Genomic DNA, 26810 nt, shown 5'->3' with positions numbered 1-26810 from the left:
CACCTCCCACACTGTGTGGTTGAAGTTTGGGATTCCACCATTAGACAGACTTCCTTTTGACTTAAAAGCTTTATCCAATACACGAAGTGACACATTGATTGCATCAGTCATTTCCTCAGCGTGAAAGAATAAATTAGTTGATTTCCTGAATGGATTGTTATATCTTTGTACTTCTACCAAGAGTTACCGATTGGATCTAATAATTATTTATCTTAATAGAAATTATCTAAATCTGAGCTTGTCAATCATTTCTAAAACATTTATTGACTAATACAAATAGCTATGTATGTAGCATTTACATGTTATTTTGGAAAGGGCATTGACCCATAATTATTCTTATCTGGAATAGTTTTAAAAAAGAGCCAAAGAACCTAGATATGGTAGGACAACTGAAAGCCAGAGGGAGTGGGTGTATTTCTGTTCTCAGTGAAGTAGTGCTTTGTTGGAACTAAAAATGAATTTCAGTTCAGGATGATGATCAGGTCAGCCAAGGGACAAGGATGCCATATTTATTTTCAGTAACCTAATGGAAGGCCCTTGGAAATCACCAGGTCTGTCCAGAGAAAGAGGAAAGACATGGAGAAACCCTATATTCACCAGAATTATAATTGACTTATAGATGATAAAAAGTAGTGTCTGGAATATATTCAAGGAAATGCTTTAAGGAATAACATCCTATGTGCCAAGCACATGTATCTTTAGCATATAAAATGACTTCATTTTTCATACAAAACTGACTTTTTAAAATGACTGGTTTGAAATTTGCTGAACTAGGAAAGTAAAGTTCAAATTTTCTTCACTTCTTCCTTCTTCCCATGCTGATATTTATGAATATTAAAGCTGATTCATCCTGAATATTAGCATTCAATGTAAGTGTGCAGTAACATAAGTTACAACTGTGTCAAAGGTCACAGCAAAACAGAATCATACAAAGATGGTAACTGGTAGGGTTGTTCCCAAGTTAAATTGTAAAGGGTTATGGTTTTCTTTTTGTCTCTCAATAGAGGTTAGTTTCTAGTATCCATTCTTTGATGACATTTTTCAGAGAGATCCAGGAGATCCATTGTCTCCCAGTTGGCAACCCTATACATGTTTTAGCAGAACTCACCTAAACCTGATGTCCAGAATTTGAGCTTCAGTCTTCTAAGCATTTACTGAGACTCCACTCCTATGCCAGGCACTGGAAAAATGAAACTCATGCTCATCCGAGGGAGACAGACCCTTAAGATCACTGCAATACACGGTGCAGGGGTTAAATAGAGGCAAAGGATGATCAGCTCTTCCTGGGAGGTCAGAGAAGCTTCCTCAGCAAGGTAACCTCCCAGCTGAGCCATGAAGGCCAAGTAGCACTCTCATGGTGAGAAGGGGCAAATGGTCCCTGGTCTCAGCCCGGTGTAAAGCTATGTGTGGGGAACTTTAAGAGTATGTCCTTTTACCTCACAATTATAAAACTTCAATATTCTTCATCTAACTCTGAACATGATTATGGCAAATTTGGTTTTCTTGGGAAGTATGTAAACAGGGTCTTTGTGTTTGGACAGATCTAACTTCAAATCCTGATTTGAAGCATGTATCAGCTATAATCTTAAGGGTATTACTATCTCTGAGCCTCAGTTTCCTTATTTGTAAAATTAACATATTCTTATTTTGTGTGCTTTTTAGGGATTATGCGAGATAGCATTTATATAGACCTATAATAGGATTGTGAAATTTGGTAAATAAAAATACAGGACACCAAGTTATATTAGAATTTCATAAAACAACAAATAATTAAGTGTAAATATGTATCAAGATTGCATGGGTCATACTTACACTAAGTAATTATTTGTTGTTTATCTGAAATTCAAACTTAACTGGGCATCCTATACTATTTTATCTAATAATAAACTCTAATAAGTGAACTGTCACTCAACAACTTATGGCAATATGTTTTTGTTGTTTTGGGGTTTTTAGTGCTGGGAACAGGAGTTTTGAAAAACAAATATGGACTCTACATAGTATGCGAATGTGGGTGCACACATATATGTGTGGGTTGCAGAGGATAGTGAGGAAATGAAGGGTATTGTTAATGGTAGAATCCAAAAACTTCTCCAGGATTGTTGAACATATTCTCTTAAGAAGAATTTTTTTCATGGTTACCAACAACAATGTCAACAAGTCTTTAAGAACCATTTGTTTAAAGGCCATGCCAATAGGACCTGGGTTTTGGCACTTTCCAACTTTAAACATTTCAGCACACTGGAATGGTATAGTGGTTGGCCTTTTTTCAAGACATAAAAACAGCTTTCGAGCCCTTAATGTGTCAAATTCTACAATTACTCTCTTCTCTCTCCTAATAGCACTGCCAGGTCGCATATCCTTAGCTAGTGGATGGGTGGGGTACTTTACAGTTTATGCCAGGAACTATGGGGAGGGATTCAAAACAGGATCAGTCCGCTTCCCTCCAAGAGTTTATCATCCTACTGAGTCTGAAAAAGAAAAGATAGGTAATTGCTAAATTGAGTCACCTCCTGTTACAGATGTTCTGTGAAACCCAAGCTGGTTGGAGAAGCCCAGAAACATTTCATGATATCAGTGTGGGCTGGATTCACTGAAGAAGATTTCATTGAGTAGTTTAGTCTGGAATGGGCCTTAAAAGAAGAAGATATGGATGAGCAGAAAGGTGTTTTCATCATTATCTAGCATCTGCCACTTACTATGAAATAGGCACTGGACAAAGACTTTATATAAATTCTGCTTATATGTTTCCAATAGCCCTTAAAACTTCAGGTCTACCTGGCCCAAAAGCCCATATTTTTTTTTTCTGCAAATAAATTTGAATATTACCTTCTCAGGGAGACCTTCTCTGACTATCCTATCAAAAGGCATTCCCTCCTGTTCCTCTTTATCTCAGGCCCCTGTGCTTTCATAGCTATTATGGCAACTAAATGTGGATTTATGTGAATTCAGTATGTTTGATCTGCCTCTATAGTCCATGGGATAGGAACTGTGTCTTTTTTTTTTTTAAATTACTATTGTGTTTCCACACACACTTTGAATAATTATAAAGACAGTGTTTATTAAAATACATTTCATTTAACAGTTATCAGCTATTAATGTGTGTGTATACATTTTGGGGGGACACTCTATATATATCAGGGATGTGCAATTTCAGCTTAGAAAAAGAACTAGACAGACTCTTGGTTCACAACTGTAAAACAAATACAATAGCCATTGCTTCCTTTTCATGCTGAAGGTGTCTAGGGAAGAAATAAAAAATATTTTAAGGATGATAGGGAGAATGGAAATATGGCTATGGAAATTTTGTGAAATAGTGACTTTTTTGTGCAAAAATAGATGAAAGACCACAGACTGGTAGCCATGCCCTGGAAGGACCTGCGAGATCAACTTCAGATTGCACTAATATTTAATCAAGGGTACTCTGTGGCAAGCCTTGGGGTAGAGGATTTCTCCTGCATTATCTGATTCAATCACCACTGCTTTCATCTCAGGTTTCCCCTTTATCAAACTTTTATCCATTATCAATGAATGTCAACATTTTACTTTTTATCACCATTCTTCTCTGGAAGTGCTAATGAAAAGTTAAGGTAGCCTGAAGCAAAGCTTGGTTGTGGTAGGCAGAATAATGGAACTCCAAAGATGGCTCTATTCTAATCCCTGAAACCTCAGGTTACATGGCAAAAGGGAATTAAAGCAGCCGATTAGAATTAAAGTTGCTAATCAGTAGACTTTAAGAGAGGCAGATTAGCCTGGATTCTCCAGGTGGACCCAATGTAATCAATCACAAGGGTCCTTAAATGTGGAAGAGTGAAGCAATGTGGTAGGAACTCAGCCAGATGTTGCTAACTTTTAAGATGGAAAGGCACCATGTTGCAAGGGATGCGGGTGGCCTGTAGAAGCTGGAAAGAGCAGGAAAAGAGATTTCCCTGTAGAGCCCCCAGGAGGGAGTGCAACCCTGGTGACCCCTTGACCCTTCTCAGACTTCTGACCTCCAGCACTGTAAGATAATACATTTGAGTTGTTTTTAGCTACCAAGTTTGTGCTAAAATGTTACAGCAGCAATAGTAAATTTATGGCCATAAATTGAGAACAATCACTCTACAGATGATCCTGCAGATTAGGTGCCTCAGGGTGGGATGACAGTGGAGTTCAGAGCCATCTCTATGATAGTGGCCTGCTTGTTAGTGAACCTAGAGTGTTTTGAAGATGGAATGGTTCACTAGCTGACAACAGCATTGGTGGGAGGCCATTCTTTGCATAGACTTACCATGTGACCCAGCAGTTCCACTCCTGAGTGGAAACCTGAGAGAAGTGGAAACATATGTCCTCATAAAAGTATACAAAAAATTCGTAGCTTTATTCATAATAACCAAAAGGTGGAAACAAGCCAAGTATCTACCAACTGATGAATGGACAAATAAAATGTGGCGAATTCATACAATGGACTATTATTCAGCCTTAAAGGAAATGAAGCACTTAAATGTACTACAATGATTATTAATCTTGAAATCATTAAACTAAGTGAAGTGGGATGGTCACAGAAGATTGAATATAGTATGATTGCATTTATATGAAATATCCAGAAGACAAATCCATAGAGAAAAATTCAGAAAGATTAGTGGTTGCCAGAGGCTTGGAAAGAGAGGAAAAAGCAGAGTGAATAGTAACGGGTATGGGATTTCTTTTGGGATAGAAAATATTCTAAAGTTGCATGGTGGTAATGGTGCCATAACTATATGAATATACAAAAAAAAAATCACTGAATTGTACACTTTAAAAGGGTGAATGTTATGTGAATTGTGTCTCCATAAAGCTGTTATTCAACGCAGGCATACTTGCTTCACAATAATTTTGTCCCTGTTTTTGAGATATCAGCATTTTATTTAACTATCTTAATTAATAGAAAACTAATAACTAGCAAGAATCAGCAAATCCTATATAATAAAAAGGTAATATGCAAATTGACCCTAATGGCAGAACAATCAGATTGACCGCTTGACCAGTCACTATGAGGCGCACTGACCACCTCTCAGTCCTTCCCCCTGGCCGGCAGGCTCCAATCGCCTGATGGTGAATGGGGAACGGGGAGGGGGGTGGCGGGGGGCAGGGCCTGCTGCTGGCAGCCAGGGAAGATGGCCTTGATTGTAGGCCAGGCCTAGGGACCATACCCGTGCACGAATTTCGTGCGCCGGGCCTTTAGTTAATAATAACCAGCAGCAACAACATTTATCTCCTAGTGAAGAATGTGGGAGATGAAAGGCTGGGAATGTAAAAAGGAGCTTAAAGCAAAACAAAGCAAGTTTAAAAGGTGTGGGAGGTTGTCAAACACATTCTCTGCCTGGTGTGTGGTCTGGTTGAGGAAGAAGGCTCTATATCAGGGCCCCTTCCTGTGGTCTGTATGGGGTCCGCTGCACAAGGGCACCAGGGCTCTACCATGGTGAGTAAGGGCTAAGATTAAATTTTGGTTCCCAAAACCATGTGCCCTGTTGCACCTCAGGGTGCATCTGCCCAGAGAGGGCACCTTTTTCTAAGCTGCACAAAGATGGCACATAGCCTAATAGTAAAGCAAGAGCCCTAGCCAGCTTTGCTCAGTGGATAGAGCGTCAGCCTGTGGACTGAAGGGTCTCAGGTTCGATTCCGACCAAGGGCACATTCCTGGGTTGCGGGCTTGATCCCCAGTAGGGGGTGTGCAGGAGGCAGCTGATCAATGATTCTCTCTCATCATTGATGTTTCTATCTCTCTCTCCTTCTCCCTTCCTCTCTGAAATCAATAAAGAAATATATTTAAAAAAATAGTAAAGCAAGAGATAAGTGGTGACAGGCATGAAAGAAAAGGTTGTAAAGAAAAGGGGCAATTAAGTTTTCCTGAAAAGAATTGAGACTGGAATTGGGCCTTGAAGAAAGGGTTCCATTTGGACATGTCAGTAAGTACCAGGTACCAGGGAGGACATTTGGATACTGAGAGAGGTAAAGACACTGGGATGCATAGAGGTATATTTAGGGAAAAGCATGTGGCCCAGTTCATCCATATAGCAAGTGTTTACTGAGCTAAGTATGGGGGGGCCAGTCCCTGAGCTAAGCACTGGGACCAAAACAACACCAAGATACAGACTCTGGCCAAAAGGGCCCAAAATCAAACAGGGGAAAGAAGTCAGCAGTCACACTACAGTGAGATAAATGCTGATGGTAGAATGTTTAAAAGCCTCTAGGTTCTCTATAAACAGAGAAAGAGTGATTCATGTAGGCATTATTTTTCATTCTCCAGATGGTTAGGAGGTAATCCTGGCTGGTGAGTGCAGCAGGGAAAAAAAAAAAAAAGTGACTGAAAATATTTTCCTGTATAAATAAAACAGATTAGGCAATTCTCTGTTTGGAAACCTTATTGGCTGTTAGACCTGGAAAATAGGTTCTCTGAGGCTGATTTATTTTTATGGCTAATTGTCTCCAAGCTATTGTCTTAAATTAATGTGGATATGAAAACACTATAAATGGCATATACTATGTTTTATTTTTTGCTTTAAGTTTGTATCCTCAAAGTAAAATGTCAGAGAATTTCTTCTCATTATTTCAATGGAAGACAAGAGAGGACAGCTGGTTTCACAATCACTTGGTACAGAGCGACTAATCATGACTCACCTTCATCCTTGGAGAATCATTAGTTACTTAAGAGATGTGGAGATGTGTGGAGAGGTGACTGTTCAGACTGAAAGTAATTGAAGTATCAAGTGTATTACCAACCTGGATCCATACTAAACTTTTTCTGGAAAAGTTGCTTTATAATATCAGATAATATTAATTTAATGGCTTCAGGATTCACATCAACTGAATATTTAGGGGAACCAGTTCAAAATCATGAACCCCACCCATGCTAGATGATCAGACAAGTGAAGTGTATTTGAGGTCAAAAGTTTAATCCTCTAAACCAACTTCATTCAACTCTAGGTTGTATCTTACCTCTCATAATCTTTTGTACAGGTGACCCAGAAGCTTTAAATCCACTTGAAATGCCAGCTTCATATTATTATAAGGGTGATAATATCACAGGATAGTGTGAATGAAAAAAAAGTGGGGGGAGGAAGCGCTCTTCGTTAAATCTGACAAGTTTCGTGATGGGAAGTAACCTCATGGTGATCTGATCATAAATTCCTCACTGGGCAGGTCATATCATGGTGAGGAGTCATGCCCTGGGCCTATAAAAAGTTTATCTTTGCTTTAAGCAAGCCCTGTCCATTGTTCTTGTGCACCTAGGTTAACACACCTCTTTTCCAGACCTCTCAGAGATGTCACCACATAATCTCGTTAACCATCCTGTAATCCAAGTATAGAGACTTCCCTGCCTTGCTTTCTCCCACCTTCCTGTAAACTTCTTTCATTCCAAATGTTTCAAGAGAACTACAAAACTGTTATTCTCAGAACACTGGCGATCTTGCTTCCTGGCATGTTAGTTTGGCTCAAATAAACTCTTAGGAAAATTCTCCACATTTTTGGATGTTTCTTAAAACAACAACAGAGAAAGGAACTAACCAGAATGAATATGTAGCATTGTCAACTAGTTTGTAGAATGCTGGAGGCCCTGGTATTAACTGGTTCTCATCTCATGGGAAGAGGCTGAAATGAAAGGACCTAAAATTGCCAGGATCATGTAGTGATTACAAGAAAGGAAGGACCTGGACCCACCGAAGCAGGTGGGGTTATCCTGGCCTTGGCTTACTTCCTCGGCCCCACTAAATCCAGAGGGTCTGCCCTGGCCCCCGACACCCCAGTAGCCAGCCAAAGCCAATGGGCATGTGCAGGCCATAGGGAGATGACCCTTAAGCACCTGGCTCTGGTGGCCCCATGGGACTGAACAATGGGAGAGACAGTTCTTGGTAGGATACCAGGCCCGGGGCATGCTTCAGACAGCAGACTAAAACCTACCCCTAGTCTTCCTGTGAAAAAGGCCTGTTTACCTCACATCTTGAGGCTACACAGGAGCTCTTGGGGATGCAGGTGAGGGTCACCATCTTTGCACTGTCCCTTGGCCTCACTACAGCTGGCTGGTTCCTCCCAGAAAGAAGCTTATACACTCTTCTGGAGCCCCAAGTTTTTCAAACTGTCACTAAGGGGACACCTCCAAATCACCAGGTCTGGAGTCCAGCAGGAGTCATGACTGTGGTCCCACAGGACTATATATATTTGCATAGTTTAAAAGCTGCTGCCTGGGGCTCTGGCTTTCAATCCACTTGAAACTGGGTGCTGAGTGATATCCCACCCTTTGGAACATGGCCAGGGCTTGGCACAACCTCAGCAATGGGGACCTATCAAGAATTTAATGAGGGTGCTTAGACAGTCACAGAGGTTCCAGGAACAAGGAACGAGGGCAAAGTTGAACAATAAGGCCACTCCTTCAAGACTGGGAGAGGTAGCTGTTTGGCCTAGTATTAAAAATAAACACAGAGAGACAAGCAAAATGAGGAATGTGTTCCAAAGGAAAAAAGAAGACAGAATCCCAGAAAAAGAAGATTAATGAAATAGAGATAAGTAATTTATCTGAAGTAATGAGTTGAAAGCAATGGCCATTAATATGCTCAGAGGACTCAGGAAAAGAATGAGTGAACAGTTGAGTCTTCTGGCACCACTTAGCTTTCGTCCACCACTAGGGCCATCTAACCCAGTGGTTCCCAACGTAGTGCCCACGCCCCACAGGGGGGCAATTTGGTTTTTAAGGGGGGCAATTTGAGAATGAGTTACTAACAGTGAATTTTTTGCATTTCTTATGGTTCTAGGGGCCTCATATACAGTATATAAATATAGTGACGTATTTATGCATTTCAATTCTCTATTATATTTTGAAACTTTACTTGCTATTTTTTTCATATCACTTCATATTATTGTTTTTGTTTTTGTTTTTTTAACAATTTCTTAGTAATTTATTCCTCAGTACTTCAACTGTCCTTTCGTCCTTTTATCTTTCACTTTCATGGATGCCATGTTCTTTGGAAGCTTGTTTAGACCAAGTTAATGGCCTTTTAGGCTTCCTCCACGTGAATAGGAGTTCACTTTTTGAATAATGAGAATTATATGTCATGAGAGGGGGCATCAGGATTTTAGAGATGCTTAGGAGGAGCAAGGACAAAAACGGTTGGGAACCACTGATCTAACCCGCTAACCCGAAGGCCTGCAGTTGATCTGCCTTTGGACAGTTGCCTTCCCTTTCCTGTTGGTTGTTTACCTCACTCACCTTGTCAGACTGGAACTTCAGTCCTTACATTTAAAGCCCCCTTGTATATATTCATATCCTGGTGCCCTTATATGTTCTGGTCGTTATTTTCAGGGGGACATAGGTTTTAAGGAAGAGTCTATTTGCTGGCTTTTTTTTTTTTTTTTCCCTGTGAACGTTTTCCCAGACGTGTTTAGATTGCCTGGCCTGTTAACAGCCCCAAAGATGGCACCAGTCACTCTTCAGTGATGAAGAGGCTTGTTGGAGTACACCCCAGCGTACTCCTGGTTTTCACACCTTTGTGTAATAACTTGCCCTTGAGTGTGCACTAGACCTAGTGATTTGCCTCTAAAAACAATATGGCAGGAAAAATGGGATGCCGATTCTGAGATTAGGTTATAAAAAGACTGTGACTTCAGCTTCTCTCTTTCTCTCTCTCTCTCTCTCTCTCACACACATACACACACACACACACACACACACACACACACACACACATTTCTCACTCCAGGGGAAGCCAGCTGTATATTGTGTGCAGCCCTGTGGAGAGGCCCACATGGCAAGAACCAATATCTCCAGCCAGCCACCATAAGAACCTGAGGCTTGCCATTAAGCATTTGAGTGAGCTTAGAAATAGAGCTTCCCCTAGTTGGGCATTAAGATAACTTTATGCAGCTCCAGCAGATACCTTGACTATATAGCCTGTGAGAAACGCTGAGCCAAAAGCATTCCTATTCCTGGCACACAGAAGTTATGAGAAAATAGAAAGCGTTTGTTTTAAGTTGCTCAGGTTAGGAATCAAGTGTTATGCAGAATAGATGACTAATATACCTAGCAAAAAGGTGAATGGATCTACAACAAGTCCTGACAGGCCAAAATGTTTGTAGAATACTGAGGATTCTGCATTAATGGGAGGGGCCTAGAACCACATTCTAAATGCAAATCTAAGGTTCACAGATGTTAAGCAGCTTGTGAAACCAAAGTTCACAGATGTTAAATCACTAGACTTCACACATTAATGCCATGTGTGAATCTAGTAAGAAACAGGATCAAAAGGTTGAACTGCATAATTTTGTAGTGGAAGCAATTGATTTATTTTGTGATTTTTTTTTTCCTCAGTAAGTATCTCGTAGCTCAGACACTGAAGTGGAAAATAGATAGCATCTCTATGCAGGGCTGGGGAATGGCAAAGTTGGGATGTTGAAAAGTCAGGGGGGAGAAGGGAGGGACCTAGCGAGGCAATGAATGGTTGTTGTCTTTTGGTTTTCATTATTTATATCCTGGAAGTTTTCAAAAATAAATGTTAACACATTCTGTAAATGTGTGAGCATTTAATTCAGCATGAAAACAAAGAGAAGTATTGTAAAAATGTAAGTGATGAATATGAAAGCTGAATTGGATGCATGTGGTAAAAACCCATCAAATCTAACTTTAGCCAAAAGGCGATTTCTTGCCTCTAGTAAATAAGTCCAGAAGCATGTCTAGCTTCACCCAAGGCTGGATTTAGGGGCTTGGATGATGTCATGAGGGCTATATCTTTTTTTCTTTTGGCTTTTTCTTTTCTTCCTCCTTGTCTCACTCTGCCTTATGTTGATTGTATTGACTACTTTTTCTCTTTTTCCACATTCCCCTCCTCTACTGTTTTATGTATGTGTGTGCATGAGTGTGTATAAGTGGTTTATTTTGAATATTAAAACACATCCTTAAATTTAGACTTTGTTGAAAGTCTAAATTCAGTCTCTTTGTTCTCCAAACCAAAAACATAAAACACTATATTTCTCTCCACACTCTTCCTCCCAACTTCATGTTACTACTCTCTGACATTTTGGTTCCAGCTTGTTTTTAAACACATAATTTTTAAAATGTATTCATTTTGATTTACTACTACATTTTTAATGCTTTATTTGTTCACTGTGACTTTTTGCATCCTTCCTTTAAATTCACTTTTTTTTTTTCTTCTTACTAGAGTACACCTTAGGATAGTTTTTTCAGAGAGAAACTTTGGCTAGTAAACTTTCAAAGTATTTGTATGTCTAAAAATCTCTTTATTTTGCCTTTACCTATGGATGATAATTTGGCTAGACATAGAATTCTAATTCCAAAATGACTTTTCTTTAGCATATTGACATCTGGCCTTTAATGTTGCTGATAATCTTATGATCATTCCTTATAGATATTTGGTCTTTTCCCTCTGGTAGCTTTTAAAATGTTCATTTTATCTCAGATGCTCTGGAATTTTACATGATATATCTAAGAGTGTATCCCCAGTTTATTCTGCTATCCACTTAATGGAATTTTCCATTTGAAGACTCCTTTTTTTCCCCTTCACTTTTGGGACGTTCTTGCTAGTCCTTCTTCAATATTGCTTTTTCACTGTTCCTTTGATTCTCTGTTTCTGACACTGTTAAATATATATTGACGGGTCAGGGTGTGTCCTCCTTGAACCTTTCTTTAATGTTTCCATTCTCTTTATAAGCTGCATCCTGGTAGAAAAAAATTGTTGGACCTTCCAGTTTACTCATTCACTCTCCAGCAGTCAAGAAGCTGCTTGTAAGGTCTGGGGCTGGGAAAGCAGGAACTTTACAAACTTTGCTTTCTAGCCTGTTTTAGCCTGCTTGAATAATGAGGAAAATAAACTTAAGCTGTCTGACCTTGTAGGCCAGAGACTAGATATGCCCATAATTTCAATGCCATGCCAGGTGCATTTTTTAATTGGATAGAACTGTGTTGTTTTCAAGGCCAGCAGCGAGATAACCACTAAGTGCACATAAGGCTGGCTCTTTAATAAAAAGGGAAGTTCTGCTTGTAGCCTTGCTTAGAATTTGAATTCATTTTCTCTAAGCCCACCGGTGAAGCCCACCGGTGAATAAAGTGTGACTCCCCCGGCCTGTGCTCTCGGACCGCGGGACCTCACCCGAGAGCTTTCAATAAACGCGATTTTTCGCTTTAACCTGCTTGTCTTGGTCAACTTATTGGTTTCGGTCGGATTAAGTCTTACATCTCTGATTAAACCTTACACTGCTATGAAGCTCATCTATTAAAATTTTTTTTATTTCAATAACTGTGTTTTTCATTTTACCATTTCCAGTAGATTCTAGTTCTAGCTTCAAACTTTTTCTTGTTTTGTTACTTTTATTCCAACTTAAATTTATTTCTTTGGGGACTTTGAGAATATTCTCATTGGGAAACTCACCCTCCACCCTAGTATTCATAGGCACGGAACAATAAAAGTTTGTTTATAAATGGGTTAAATTGAAATAAATGTCCCAAGAGCAAGAAGCTTGTAAGGGAGAGAGACTAAGAATATTCCCCTCCCCTCTCTTTCTATTTTCTACTTTCTGAGAGGGTAACACATGGCGATAAAATAGAGAGGTTTCTAAAATGCATTTGACCCACTTAGAAATAGTTGGAAACTCTAGCCGATTTGGCCCAGTGGATAGAGCATTGGCCTGAGGACTGAAGGGTTCCGGGTTCAAATCCGGTCAAGGGTACATGCCCGGGTTGTGGGCTTGATCCCCAGTAGGGGGCATGCAGGAGACAGCTGATCAATGATTCTCTCTCATCATGGATGTTTCCATCTCTCTCTCCCTCTCGCTTCCTCTCTGAAATCAATAAAAATATATTAAAAAAAATAAAAGAAATAGTTGTAAGAAACTTTATTTCTCCAGAGAAGAACTAGGAAGTTATTTTCCTTTTTCTCCCCCATCAAACCTTGACAAAAAGCCCAAAGGCAAATAAAACAAGGACTGTTTGTTATGATGAGATAGATGAAATATTATGACAAGGCAGACTAAGACAAACATACAAAATCACAAGAGCCAGGACTGTCGGCATCCACAAGTTTATCATCTGAAGCTTAAACAGCTGCACAAAGCCAATTACAAGAAGTGAGAAGAAACTGCGTCTTTAACATTTGAAATCTGAGATTGATAATCAAGTAAAGTTGTAATCTGGATTTGGAAGAGATTTAGCTTTTCCCTCTTAATAATTCTAGTTTGAAACTTGAGCCCTGCTGGACAGGCTAAGGAATTTGAGTTTCTTAAGGCTACATTGAGAAACTCACATTAGAAGCCTCTAGTTTTGCTTATTGTTGCTCAATACGGAACAAAAAGCATGAACCAACTGGTTCTGATTAGGTGTAGTGCACATTTAGGCCTGCTGAAATGGACGCATCCTATTACAGGCCAACTTCACAAAAGTGGAATGAACTGTTGCTTTGATAATTTCATCGTTGCTAATTGTATTTCCCATTTCTTCTCATGCTCCCAAATGGTATTTTATTCTGTAAAGTTTGTTTTTCTTATGGTTTCACTTGTTCCTTCTTTCAGCAATAGGACATTTTGAAATAATCATTGATAAGTTAGAATTTTGTCTGACAAATTGGAAATACTGTGGAGCAAGATGGGAAACGACTGAACTGTTTAGTTTCCTAGGAGTTTCTGAGATTACTGTTTGAGTAACTTATCTCAATAAATCGGCAGTGTTAAATAACAGCCTTAAGTAGTTTTAGTTTTTTATTCCCTATGTGCCTTTTGGAAGACTGTTTTGTCAATATGTCGAAGCAGAGGAAAAAAATTGCTTAGGAATCCCGGAACTTGCTTTGCATTGTAACCAGAGCCACTGTCAAAATATGTTTGTTCACTGGAAAACCTGTTTTACAAGTGGGTTTTCCTTGTATTTGGGGGAAACCCTTTTGTGCCAATCAACAAAAACATCTTCTAGATCCTGTTGGAACCAAAAATTAAAGTTACTACTGATATTTCAAAATTATATTTTGTTAGAAAAAATTTTGTGCAACAAAAATGATGGATAGGAGAAACCAAGATGGCGGCATAGGTAAACACCTAAACTGCTGCCTCGCACAACAATTTCAAAACTACAACTAAAAGACAGAACGGACACCATCCAGAACCACAGGAAAGCTGGCTGAGTGAAAATTCTACAACTAGAAGGAAAGAGAAAAGCTCACAGAGAATTGGAGGTACGGCAAAGGGTCTTTGTGCGCGCAGAGAGGAAGGGCGGCTGAGAGCCTGGCTGACTTTCTCTGGCGGAAGGGGGAAGGAAGCCCCCGACCGCACTGAACCCCAGTTCTAACTGCACTGAACCCCAGTTCCGGGCGAGCCCCTGGGGACCCATGCTCTTACGGGGGGAGTCTGGACACTCGGGCGGAGACTCAGGAGCCGGGGAAGGCGGAGGACTGAAAGCGCGCGCGTGCCAGTGCGCACAAAGGCTGCGGAGGTTGCCACAGGCTTTCCCTAGTGGGAGTCAGAGGTTCCTGACTGCACTGAACCCCAGTTCTGACTGCAGTGAACCCCAGTTCCAGGCGAGCCCCTGGGGACCCACGCTCTTGTGGTGGGAGTCTGGACCCTCGGGCGGAGACTCGGGAGCCAGGGAAGGCAGAGGTCTGAAGGCGCGCACATGCGCGCAAGGGCAAGGCTGACGGGAAGCCAAGACTGAGACTCCACCCCATCCAAGCTGAGCACAGAGGCTATTGCAATTTGGCAAGTCTAATCCTATAAGGCTGTCTCCAGCACCGGACTTCTCCCAGCATAGACACAGTTGATCCTTACAGCCAACTGGCCTGGAGGTCAATTCTTCCCAGTAATACCAACAACAATCAAGACTTAATTACAACAAGGCTGTACACACAGTCCACAAAGGGGTGCACCAAGAGTGTCCACCTCAGGTTAACTGGGGAGGCAGACCCACTGGGCCATATTGGAAACCTAGCACACAAATCTACCTTTCCAACTCAGGGAAGCAATGAAAATGAGGCGTCAAAGAATCAGATCACAAACGAAAGAAATGGAGGAAAACAAACGACTGGATATAGAATTCAAAACCACGGTTATAAGGCTTTTCAAGAATATCCTAGAAAAGGCCGATAAATATAACGAGACCCTCGAAGATATGAAAAAGGACCAACTAGAAATTAAACATACACTGACTGAAATAAAAAAATATTATACAGAGACCCAAAAACAGACAAGAGGAACACAAAAATCAAGTCAAAGAATTGAAATACAAAGAAGCAAAAAACACTCAACCGAAAAAGCAAAAAGCAAAAAAAAAAAATCCAAAAAGTTGAAGATAATGTAAGAAGACTCTGGGACAACTTCAAGCGTACCAACATCAGAATTATGGGGGTGCCAGAAAAAGAGAGAGAGCAAGATACTGAAAACCTATTTGAAGAAATAATGACCGAAAACTTCCCCCACCTGGTGAAAGAAATAGACTTACAAGTCCAGGAAGCCCACAGAACCCCAAACAAAAGGAATCCAAAGAGGACCACACCAAGACACATCATAATTAAAATGCCAAGAGCAAAAGACAAAGAGAGAATATTAAAAGCAGCAAGAGACAAACAGTTAATTACCTACTAGGGAGCACCCATACGACTGTCAGCTGACTTCTCAACAGAAACTATGCAGGCCAGACGGGAGTGGCAAGAAATTTTCAAAGTGATGAATAGCAAGAACCTACAACCAAGATTACTCTACCCAGCAAAGCTATCATTCAGAATTGAAGGTCAGATAAAGAGCTTCACAGATAAGAAAAAGCTGAAGGAGTTCATCACCACCAAACCAGTATTATATGAAATGCTGAAAGGTATTCTTAAAGAAGAGGAAGAAGAAAATAAGTAAAGAGAAAAATTATGAACAACAAATACATATCTATCAACAAGTGAACCTAAAAATCAAGTGAATTAAAAACCTGAGGAACAGAATAATCTGGTGAATATAATAGAATCAGGGGCATAGAAAGGGAGTGGACTGATAATTCTCAGGGGGAAAGGGGTATGGGGGGTTCATGAAGAGACTGGACAAAAACCATACACCTATGGATGAGGACAGTGGGGGGGAGGTAAGGGCAGAAGGTGGGGTGGGAAATGGGTGGAGGGGAGCTATGGGGGGGAAAAGGAGAAATAATTGTAATAATCTGAATAAAGATTTATTTAAAAAAAAAGTAAAAAAAAATGATGGATAGATGTTAAATATATTTATGCCTTTCATCTATTCAAGGGAACCACTGTGCTATACATACCACTGGCTTTATGCACCAGGTTAAAACACAGCTTTTCAAAATTTTATTTTGAAACCTGAGGAAATCAAACATACCCATTACCCAAATCTCTCTTTCCAGTCTGTGAAGTGAGTTAGCCTGGGCTTGTTCACATGGCTCTGCCTAAAACCTGGTTGTTTGTAACAAGACCCCTTGTTACACATGGGCTCTAAATGGTTAGTCCGTTTTAGAATATTCCAAAAGTGACCATAGAACTGACTCAAGCTTTCTGAGGACATTGGTTAGGGCTGTTTTGTGGTTTGGCTCACAGACCTGAGGTTACTCCAGTTTTGACTAGAACCACCAGGTTTGCCCTGGCAGATTTCAATATTCAAACATGTGCAAGGCACTGTGCTAGAGGGAATAAAGGGATAGAGATGGTAGGAACAGTCCCTGCTTAGAGTACACAATAACTTGTCATAAGATCTTAATTAAAAAAGAGTTTCCTTCTGATTTTGGCAATGAGATGGGCCAAGCTAATGCCAGTAAAAAACAAACATTCTGATACAAAATAAATTTCCCAATTACCATTTCGACAGGATACAGTCATATGAAGCATTGCCTCTCTAAAACATGCAGGTAGAGAGGAGCCACATTTTTAAAACCAACAAATAAACAACCTATGGGGTTACCATGAGAATCTCCATAAGCAATCATATGTGAACATGGGGCTAGGCATTTATTAAGCAGGGAATAATAATTGGTTGAATACCAGCCCAGTGCCTTAGGCTTCATAGGCTATAGCAAGTAGCTATGGCTGTATAGCAAACTATCCCAAAATTTAGTGAGTTAAAACAGTGACCATTTATTATTGCTTAAGGGTCTGTTAATCATCTGAATGCTTCTTCTAGTTGTGGCTGGACTCACTGATATATTTGCAGTCAGCTGTGGTACATTTGTAGGCAGCACTTCTGATTTTTTACTGAGTTCATTCATTGGTGTGCTGGTTTAGCATGGTCCTGGCTGGATTGAATTCAACTGCTTCATGTGGTCACTCATCCTTCAGCAAGTTAGCCTGGGCTTGTTCACATGGCTCTGCCTTCAGGAAAAGCCAAGTTCAAACATCATCCAAATAAAGTCAGGGTTTTCTCCCGAAAGGAAGAATACATGGCTATTTGTCTGTTGATTAAGCAGCACAACAGTGTCAGCCACAGTACTTGTAGGATAATGAACCACCCTGCATCCCTGACTTATAAAAAAAAGAAATCTAACGTTCTCTGAGTACCTACTGTGTGCCAGCTTCTGTGCTGTTTGTAGATGATTTTCTCTTATTTCAGCCTCACAACAGCCATCTGCAATACTTAACCATCATCTCCATTTTACAGAAGAGAACACGGAAGTCGAGTGACCTCCCCAAGGCCAGTAAGTGGAAGACCTGGGACTCAAACACAGTGATCTAGGCATCCTTCCCATAGTGTCACCGGGCTGAGAGGAAGGATGTTTGATCAGTAGGCTAGCTAGCTGGCACTCAGGGATGTAGCCGTTGGGCTTTGTGACCACTTGCAAAGTATTAAGCACTTCCTGAACAACAGCTGGGGTGCAGGGGTGCCAGCCCAGGGGCCGGCTTTCCTCCCAGGTTTTGGTTCTTCTATAAAAGTGTTCACAGTAGGGTTTCAGGAACAGAGGGCCGTGGCCAGCACATTGCTCATGCGTTTTCATTAAACCCAATAGCAACCTGGCATGTGTATAGTCCAAGCCTGGCCAGACATATCATTCAGTTTTACTTTGTCACTTCCAAGGGAGTATCCTGCTCCTTCACAGACTCACTGCTGTGCAGGAGTATTTATAGAGTGTTCTGGATAAGGAGGTCAGGCAAACATTTGAAGAGACAGATCACAGACTACAGGGACACCACTGTCTTTTCCAGGGCAGGCCGGGAAAAGAAATTGGATGCTGAACCAGACAACGTCTGCGGTACCAGCTAAATTGGTACAGCATGCCCGTGTCAGGCTAGCAGTCAGGGGCAAGACTGAAGAAAGAACTGTAATGTTATTATTCTCAAATAATGTATTTTTAGTACACTGTGTGTAAGGTGCGATCCTCTTCTGGGGAGCAACACAAAACGGAAATTTGCGAGTTGCCACCACACAATGAAGAATTTAGGTAGTTAAAATCAATAAATCATGTATATAACTTCAGAGAATTTTCCCACAGAGACCTTCAGATGTGTTTTTATTTTATTTATAGACACAAATTACCTCAGTATTATTAATATAAACTAAAAGTTCTTATGTCAGTACCTCTTGCTGATTTTCTTATATAAATTTCTCTTGAGGTTTTTTTTTTTCTGTCATCTAAGAAAACATCAAAGCAGTGGTCTCTAAACTTTAGTGATTGTGTCCCATCAATAAAAATCCTTGAGCCCTAGCTGGTTTGCCTCAGTGAATAGAGCATTGGTCCATGGACTGAAGGGTCTGGGTTCGATTCTGGTCCAGGGCATGTACCTCAGTTGCAGGCTCCATCCCTGGTCCTGATTGGAGCACATGCAGGAAGCGACCAATCGATGTGTCTCTCTCACATTGATGTTTCTCTCTCTGTCTCTCCCCCTCCCTTCCACTCTCTTTAAAAATCAATGGAAAAATATCCTCGGGCGAGGATAAATAAATAAATAAATAAATAAAACAAAACCATTACAATATAAAAACAATGGCTTAAAAAATAAAACAAATAAAAATCTGTGTGCATTAATCCTATATAATAAAGAGATAATATGCAAATTGACCATCATGCCCTCACATGATGGCTGCCTACGACCAGCCCGACAGGGAATTAGTGAGGGACGACCAAACGACTGAACAGCAGGCTGCATGGGGTGACCAAGCTGGCAGGGGAGTTATTGAGGGACAACCAAACGACTGAACAGCAGGCTGGGTGGGGTGACCAGGCCGGCAGGGGGGCCATGAGGGGCAACCAGGTCAGCGGGGGGGGGGGGCGGGCAGTTAGGGGCAACCAGGCCAGGAGGGGGGCAGTTGGGGGCAACCAGGCCGGCAGGGGATGAAGTTGGGGTTGACCAGGCCGGCAGGGGGGCAATTAGGGGCGATCAGGTCAGCACACAGGCAGTGAGGGGCAATCAGGCCGGTGGGGGAGGCGGGGGCAGTTAGGGGCGACCAGGCAGGCAGGCAGGTGAGCAATTAGGAGCCAGCAGTCCAGGATTGTGAGAGGGATGTCTGACTGCCAGTTTAGGTCCCAGATTGGAGAGGGTGCAGGCTGGGCTGAGGGGGACCCCTCCCCCCCATGCACGAATTTCATGCACCGGACCTCTAGTCTCCAATATATGTATATTTATGCATTTAGAAATCATATCCCTGTACTGCTGCATTAATAGTTTATGTATGACAAACACAGGCCAGGATTAAATTTTAAAGGAGAAAATAAAGATTAAGTTGTTTGCAAAGTACTTTTAAATTATGTTTGATTTACTGTGCAATAACCACTGCTTTTACTAATTAGAACAATATGATTAAATATACTTCTTAAAAAAAACACACCATGATTTATGACCTAGTGACACTGCAATACAAAATTTAGGGCTAGTTCAGTTTATTACAATATTTGTCTTGTTTTAATCTGTTTAAAATTGAGATATGTTACAAACCATAAAATTCACCCCTTTGAAGTATACAATTCAGGGTTTTTTTAGTAGATACAGAAAGTTGTGCAACCATCACCACTATTCTAACTTAGTATTTTTATTACCTCCAAAAGAAACCCCATACTTATAAGTAGTCACTCTCTATTCCTTCCTTCCCTTAGCTCCTGGCAACCACTCTTCTGTTTTCTGTCTTTACGGATTTGCCTCTTCTGGACATTTCATATAAATAGAATTTGAGCCTGGTTTCTCTCACTTGGCAAAATGTTTTCAAGATTCATCCATGTTGTAGCATGTATCTGTACATGTATCAGTTGATGGACATTTGGCTTATTTCTACTTTTTGCATGAGTAATGCAGCTATGAACGGACATTTGTATACAAGCTTTCACGGGGATATGTTTTCATTTCTCTTGGGTATATACCTGAGTGGAATTGCTGGGTCTAACTTTACATTTAACTATTTGAGGAAATGCCAGATTGTTTTCTTAAGTGGCCATGCCATTTTAAAATCCCGCCAACACTTGTTATTTTCCTTCTTTTTGTTATAACTATCTGAGTGAGTGTGGTGGTATCTCATTGCAGTTTTGATTTCCATTTCCCTGTTCACTAATGTTGTTGAGCATATTTTCATGTGCTTATTGGTGATTTGCATATCTTTATTAGAGAAATGTCTATGCAAATGCTTTGTCCATTTTTAAATTGAGTTATTTATCTTTTTATTGTCAAGTAATGAGTTTTTTTAAATATGTATTTTGGACATTGGACCCTTATCAGATGTATGTGATTTACATTTTTTTTCAATATGTGGGGTATCATTCCACTTTCTGATAGTGCCCATTACAAGACAAAAGATTTTATTTTGTAAAAGTTGATCTATCTATTATTATTTTTTGGTTGCTTATGCTTTTGGCGTCCTATTCAAAGAACCATTGCCTACTCCAAGGTAATGAGGCTTTACAACTGTTTTCTTTTAAGAGTTTTATAGTTTTAGCTCTTTCATTTAGGTCTTTGATTAATTTTTAGTTCATTTTTTTATATGATATGTGGTAGAGGTCGACTTTATTCTTTGAATGTGAATAGCCAGTTGTCCCGCCATGTTTGTTGAAAATACTTTTCTTGCCCCTGTTGAATTAGCATGGCATTCTTGTCAAAAATCAACTGACCATAGAGGTATGAATTGAATTTATTTTTGGACTCTCAGTTCTATTCTAGTTACCTACATGTCTCAATACTGAAAAGATAACTCACAAAGATTCTTAGATCAAATGTGAAAAAATATATCTTTGGCTCCTTTTACTAATCATTTTTTATCACATCTACCAGGTGTGCAAATGTTTGGCTGAAGATCTAGCTAGTGAGTTTGCATCTTTTTTGATGTCTGACTTGATCTAGCAAACCAATAAATAGTAAGGCCTTGCATTCCCCCGCCCCCCCCGTCCCGCTTTTAACACGCAGATACAAAACTCACTGAAATTCTTCAGTTAGAAGATTTTAAAAGTTAGCAAATTCTTTTTCCATGGTTTCAAAAATGCAACCATAAGAATTTTTAGAAGGTGTCATTATGCTTTTTTAACTTTAGCAACAAAAACTGTGGGAGAATTGAAAACATTTTCAGGGATTGGTTTACAATATAATCTTTTCATAGCTCAAGTTTGTTAGCTGTTGTCTAAAGAGGACTAAATCTCCTGTGACGCATGTACTAGGAAGTGTGAGAAGTATCAGCTCTTCAATTTTATTATTATTTGCTTGTGTTTACATTAGTATCTTCTTCAATCCATAGTTTCTTTGCAGTAAATAATTTTCAGTTACATGTCCATTTAGAAAGATTATTTTAGTTAAGCCCAGCTAATGTGGCTCAGTGGATTATTGTGACCCAAGAACCAGAGATCATGGTTAGATTCCCAGTCAGGGCACATGCCAGGGTTGCAGGCTCGATCCCCAGTAGGGAGCATGCAGGAGGCAGCCAATCAATGATTCTCATCATTGATGTTTATATCCCTCTCTCCCTCTTCCTTCCTCTCTCTGAAATCAATTAAAAAATATATATATTAAATGTTTTTGTATAAAAAATATATAGTTAAAACTACATAATATAATCTGTTGGGTTCTTTTATTTCATTAGTTTTTTGTTTGCCTTTATTATTTCCTTATTTCTATATTTTGAGGGATAATTCTGTTCTTTTTTAACTTCCTAAGTCAGGTGTTACTAATTTTTAGCCTCACCCCCGTGTGTTTAAATTTTCCTCTAAGAGCTGTTTTAGTTTCATCTACAAGATGAGAGAGTATTTTTATTATCATTGACTTTCCAGAATTTTCTAAGTTCCATATCATTTCTATGTTGATACATAAGTATAAGTATTTCTCTCTCTTGGACTGCGACCAGCACTGCTAGAGAGCAGACACGAGTTCTGAGTAGGGGTGACGGGGGATTGAGAAAATGAAAGAGACAGACACAGAGACAGAGGGAAAGCTGGGACCGGGTGGGACACCTGGCCCTCTGATGGAGAGACAGTGACCCAGAGTTGGTGCAGCACATTTATTATATACAGCATGGTTCCAGGAAGTTTGACCAGAGTTTAAAACAAAGGAAATTATGTGAAATCATAGTTCAAGATCAAGCTGTAATTCTTCATTCTTGTGACTTCTTTGTAATTGTCACTCCTGGCTGAGCCCGGATAATTGCATCCATTCCTTGCGCCTGGCTGAACTGAGATAATGAAACCCACTCCTGGCACCTAAGCTAAGGGTCAAGCTGACAATATACCTGCCTCTGGCACGGTATGTTTCCAGAACATGGTTCTGCCAACGCCACTGGACTCAGCTGACAATAATCAAAGAAATGCTCATGTGCCTTCCCAGGCGCTCTCTACACATAAGCTATATGTGATTTAAAAATTCCCAGTATGTGGGGGTCTCTATTTTTTGTTGTTGTTGATGTTTAGGTCATGCATTGTTACCAGAAAAAGTAATGTGCATAATACTGATTCTTAAACTTTGTTGACGTGTTCTGTAGCTAATACCTGTGTTTTGGAAATGTTTGCCAGAATTAATCAAACTACAGAGTTTGAGGACAGTATTTACACTTCAAAACAGGTTCTTCCACAATGTTATATAGTCAGTCGGTCCAGCTACAACATTAGCACTGGTGGTGGTAGGAGAAAGGGTCTGTGGGGCTCACTGAGAGTCAGTCCATCCTGAGTGAGTGCCTGATACCAACTATAAGGGGCTTCAGCCAACTGTAATATTAAAAGGAGCAATCCCCAAGATTTCCCTCACTTCTAACACCAACTGCAACTTCAGAGCTTGCCCCAAACCACTTTGAGGTTATAATTTGCCTGGAGGACTCAGAACTCACTGAAAGCTCTCCTACTCATGTTTATGGTTTATTACAAGGAAAGGAGACAGATTTAAATCAGACAAAGGAGACCCATACAACAGAGTTTGGGGGTGCCAAATGCAAAGCTTCTGTCATTTTCTCCTGTGGAGTCAGGATGCATTATTGTCCTGGCATCAGCGTGTGACAATGCCCATGGAGTGTCGTCAACCAGAGATGTTCATCTCAGCCTCAGAGTTCAGAGATTTTTAAATTAATTTTTTATGTTTAAGCTGTACTACATGTTAATGTAATAAGTGTGCACAGTTTTTATTGTGGCTCCATTGTGTAGACATCACTGAGTGATTGATTGACCACAGGTTTAAACACGCTTCCAGCTTGATCTATATACTGTGTGACCCAAAGCCCTCATTCTACAGGTTCTGTGTTAACAATTGAAGTGAAGCTTAGGAGTTAAGTCTCGGAATTTTCTCATTTCTGGAAGCCTCTCTTGAGCCAACTGGATCCAGCCCAAGTTTTCCTGGCTCAGGTTTCATTCTCCCCAGAGGGTAAAAAGTCTCTTGAATTCTTAACTACCTCTGGGTTGAAGGCAGAGCTCTCTTTTGTGGGCCTGATCAATAAGAAAACCAGATTTTTTGTCAGGAAAGCCAGTCCCTGTCAAAGTCTTCTTAGCTTCTCAGGAAACCTAAAATGTCGCTTTCTCCTGGAACCCTTTCCATGACTCTCCATTTGAGTGATTCCCACCTCCCTTTATGCTTCATAAAATTTTGTTGCTGGGTTAGAACATGTGTCAAAAGCCTGTCTTCGTTCCGGTTATTTACTCGTCACTAAACTGGGACTCCTACTTTAGTCATCTTTGTATCTCCACTACAGCCTGATCCAGAGCAATAATTACTATAGAGATTGAACTGGGACTTTGAAATTCAGACAACTGGCAGGAATAAGAAAAAGACACAGTTGGTATGAATTTCATATAGGCCCAGACATTAGTGTTTCCATAAAAATTTGGACTAAAATAACACAGGGGGAAAAGATCGTTAAATGTGTGACATGATTTAAAGAAATATTTGGAAGAGGTGGAGGATTGTCCAAATTCTTGAAGCTCAACTCATAAATTCTGCAATCCACATATTTAAATAAATGTGTGTATGTATTTGTGCAGCTAGAAAAAAATATAGACTCATTTAAACTATAAAAGGGGACCATAAGTTCTATTATGTTTGTTAAAAACATATTTGCCATATATTGTGATCACTTCTTCTATATTAAAGGGTAATTATTTTTCAGTTCTTTAGACACTTAGAAAATACTGATCAAACAGTCAATGCCTGACTACATTTTCAGTTTGAAATGTTATTGCTAACACATTTGATTCTTAAATTTGCACACAAAAAAAAACAATGACATGGGATTTCACCCTCATGCGGTGCTCTCTAAAGGAAGTTAGGTGCATATGCAAGAGTGGATAGAAAAACTCCACAGGAGCACTTCTGTAATGTGTCTGACATTAAGCTTTTCATTGCCAAGGCATTCATTTCAAAGACATCCATCTTGAATGTAAGTATTGCCAGCATTATAACATGGTTACCAGTAAAACTAGTTAAGAAGATAATCCAATCAAAAAATGGGCAAAGGACCTAAGTAGACACTTTTTGAAAGAGGACATACAGAAGGCCAAGAGACATATGAAAACATACTCAAAGTCACTAATCATCAGAGAGATGCAAATCAAAAGAGCAATAAGGTACCATCTCACACCTGTCAGAATGGCTATCATCAACAAGTCAACAAATGACAAGTGCTGGCGAGGATGCGGAGAAAAAGGAACCCTCGTGCACTGCTGGTGGGAATGCAGACTGGTGCAACACTGGAAGACAGTATGGAGTTTCCTCAAAAAATTAAAAATGGAACTCCCATTTGACCCAGTGATCCCACTTCTAGGAATATATCCCAAGAAACCAGAAACACCACTCAGAAAGGATATATGCACTCCTATGTTTATAACAGTTCAATTTACAATAGCTAAGATTTGTAAACAGCTTAAGTGCCCATCAGCAGATGAGTGGATTAAAAACTGTGGTACATCTATACAGTGGAATACTATGCTGTGGTACAAAAGAAGGAACTCTTACCATTTGCAACAGCATGGATGGACCTGGAGAGCATTATGCTAAGAGAAATAAGCCAGTCGGAGAAAGATAAATATCACATGATCTCACTCATTTGTGGAATATGATGAACAACATAAACTGATAAACAAAAATAGAGCGGGGGGGGGGGAATCTTTTAGAATATAGTAGAAGGAATCCTGTTATTTGTAGATTTTTAATATTTCCTACAACTTTTGTGATATTATAGTATGTTAGTACAGTTTTGGTAATATTATTATACTAGAGGCCCAGCGCGCATGAAATCATGCATGAGTAGCTTGCTTCCGCTTGCCTCAGCTGGCTGTCCTGCCCATAGCCGCTTGTAGCTCGCTGCCCCACCCTCCACCGCTTATAGCTCTCTGCCACTAGTAGCTCGCGCCCCACCTGCTGCGAGAGCCGCTGCTTGTTTGGTCGTGATGGCGTTACAGCATGACGGCCACAGGCCTTTTATTATTGAGATTTGAAATATATTTTTCTTAAAATATGAATGTTTATTGCATGTTACATTATTATATTCAGAATAATTTTTCTTGAAATATTAATCTTTATTGCATATAACATTATATTTAAAATTGTTTTTCTTAAAAAATACTAGTTAAGAAATCAGGTGACCCCGACCTATGCATGAAATTCCTCTTTTAGAAAGTCCTGGGTAACCTAGATAAGTGACCCCGCTTCTCTGGTCCCACATCCTAATTCCCACTCTTATGCTTTAAATTCACCAATAAAAATACATCCAAGATACTCTAGAAACCCTGCACTTGAACCCTAATAAAGGCAGAGCCCTGGGCCCACACTTCCTCCCTCTCTACCACGACCTTAGGTCCTCAGGCATACCATGCCTTGTATGCCTTCTCAAACCTGTGAGTTATAAACCATGTTCTTCAAAGTTCCCTGGTGGTTTTGCTGTGGTGTGTACTGCCATCACAATAAGAACCGCAGGGATGGGTCCAGCTGCAATGCTGGCCTGGTGGTGGGGGGGGAAATGGCCATGGGACTCACTCAGCATCCATCCATCCTGGGTGAGTGCCAGGCAGAGCATCACTTCAGGCTGAGGCTCACACAACTTCATTTTAAGTAACTGGATTTTCCCAGGTGCCCAGAAGAAGCAAATATAAATGCTTTCCTAGAGAGTATGCCCTCAGGTCATGCCCCAGGCAGCTCTCCCAGAAAGCATTATATCTGGGCTTATAATCCTAATATATATAAAGAGCTAGGTGGTGTCAGGACTGAATGGGCGACCCGTCACCATGAAGTGCATGGAGCACTTCTCAGTCCTCCCTCTCCCCCAGCCCCCAGCCGCTCACCATGAGGGGGGCGCTGGTGGCGGGGCAAGACTGGGGACTGTTAAGTGGTGGTGGCGGGCTGCTTCACAGGGTGGCCATGAGCTTAGCGGAGCAGTCACCCAGGCAGCAGGGAGTTCCGTGAAGCAGTCCCCGGGCGGGGGAGTTTCAGAGCAGTTGCGGGGTTAGG

This window comes from Plecotus auritus (genome assembly GCF_963455305.1).
Source record: "Plecotus auritus genome assembly, chromosome: 9".
Lineage (NCBI taxonomy): Eukaryota > Metazoa > Chordata > Mammalia > Chiroptera > Vespertilionidae > Plecotus > Plecotus auritus.
Note: the sequence above shows the minus strand (reverse complement) of the source record.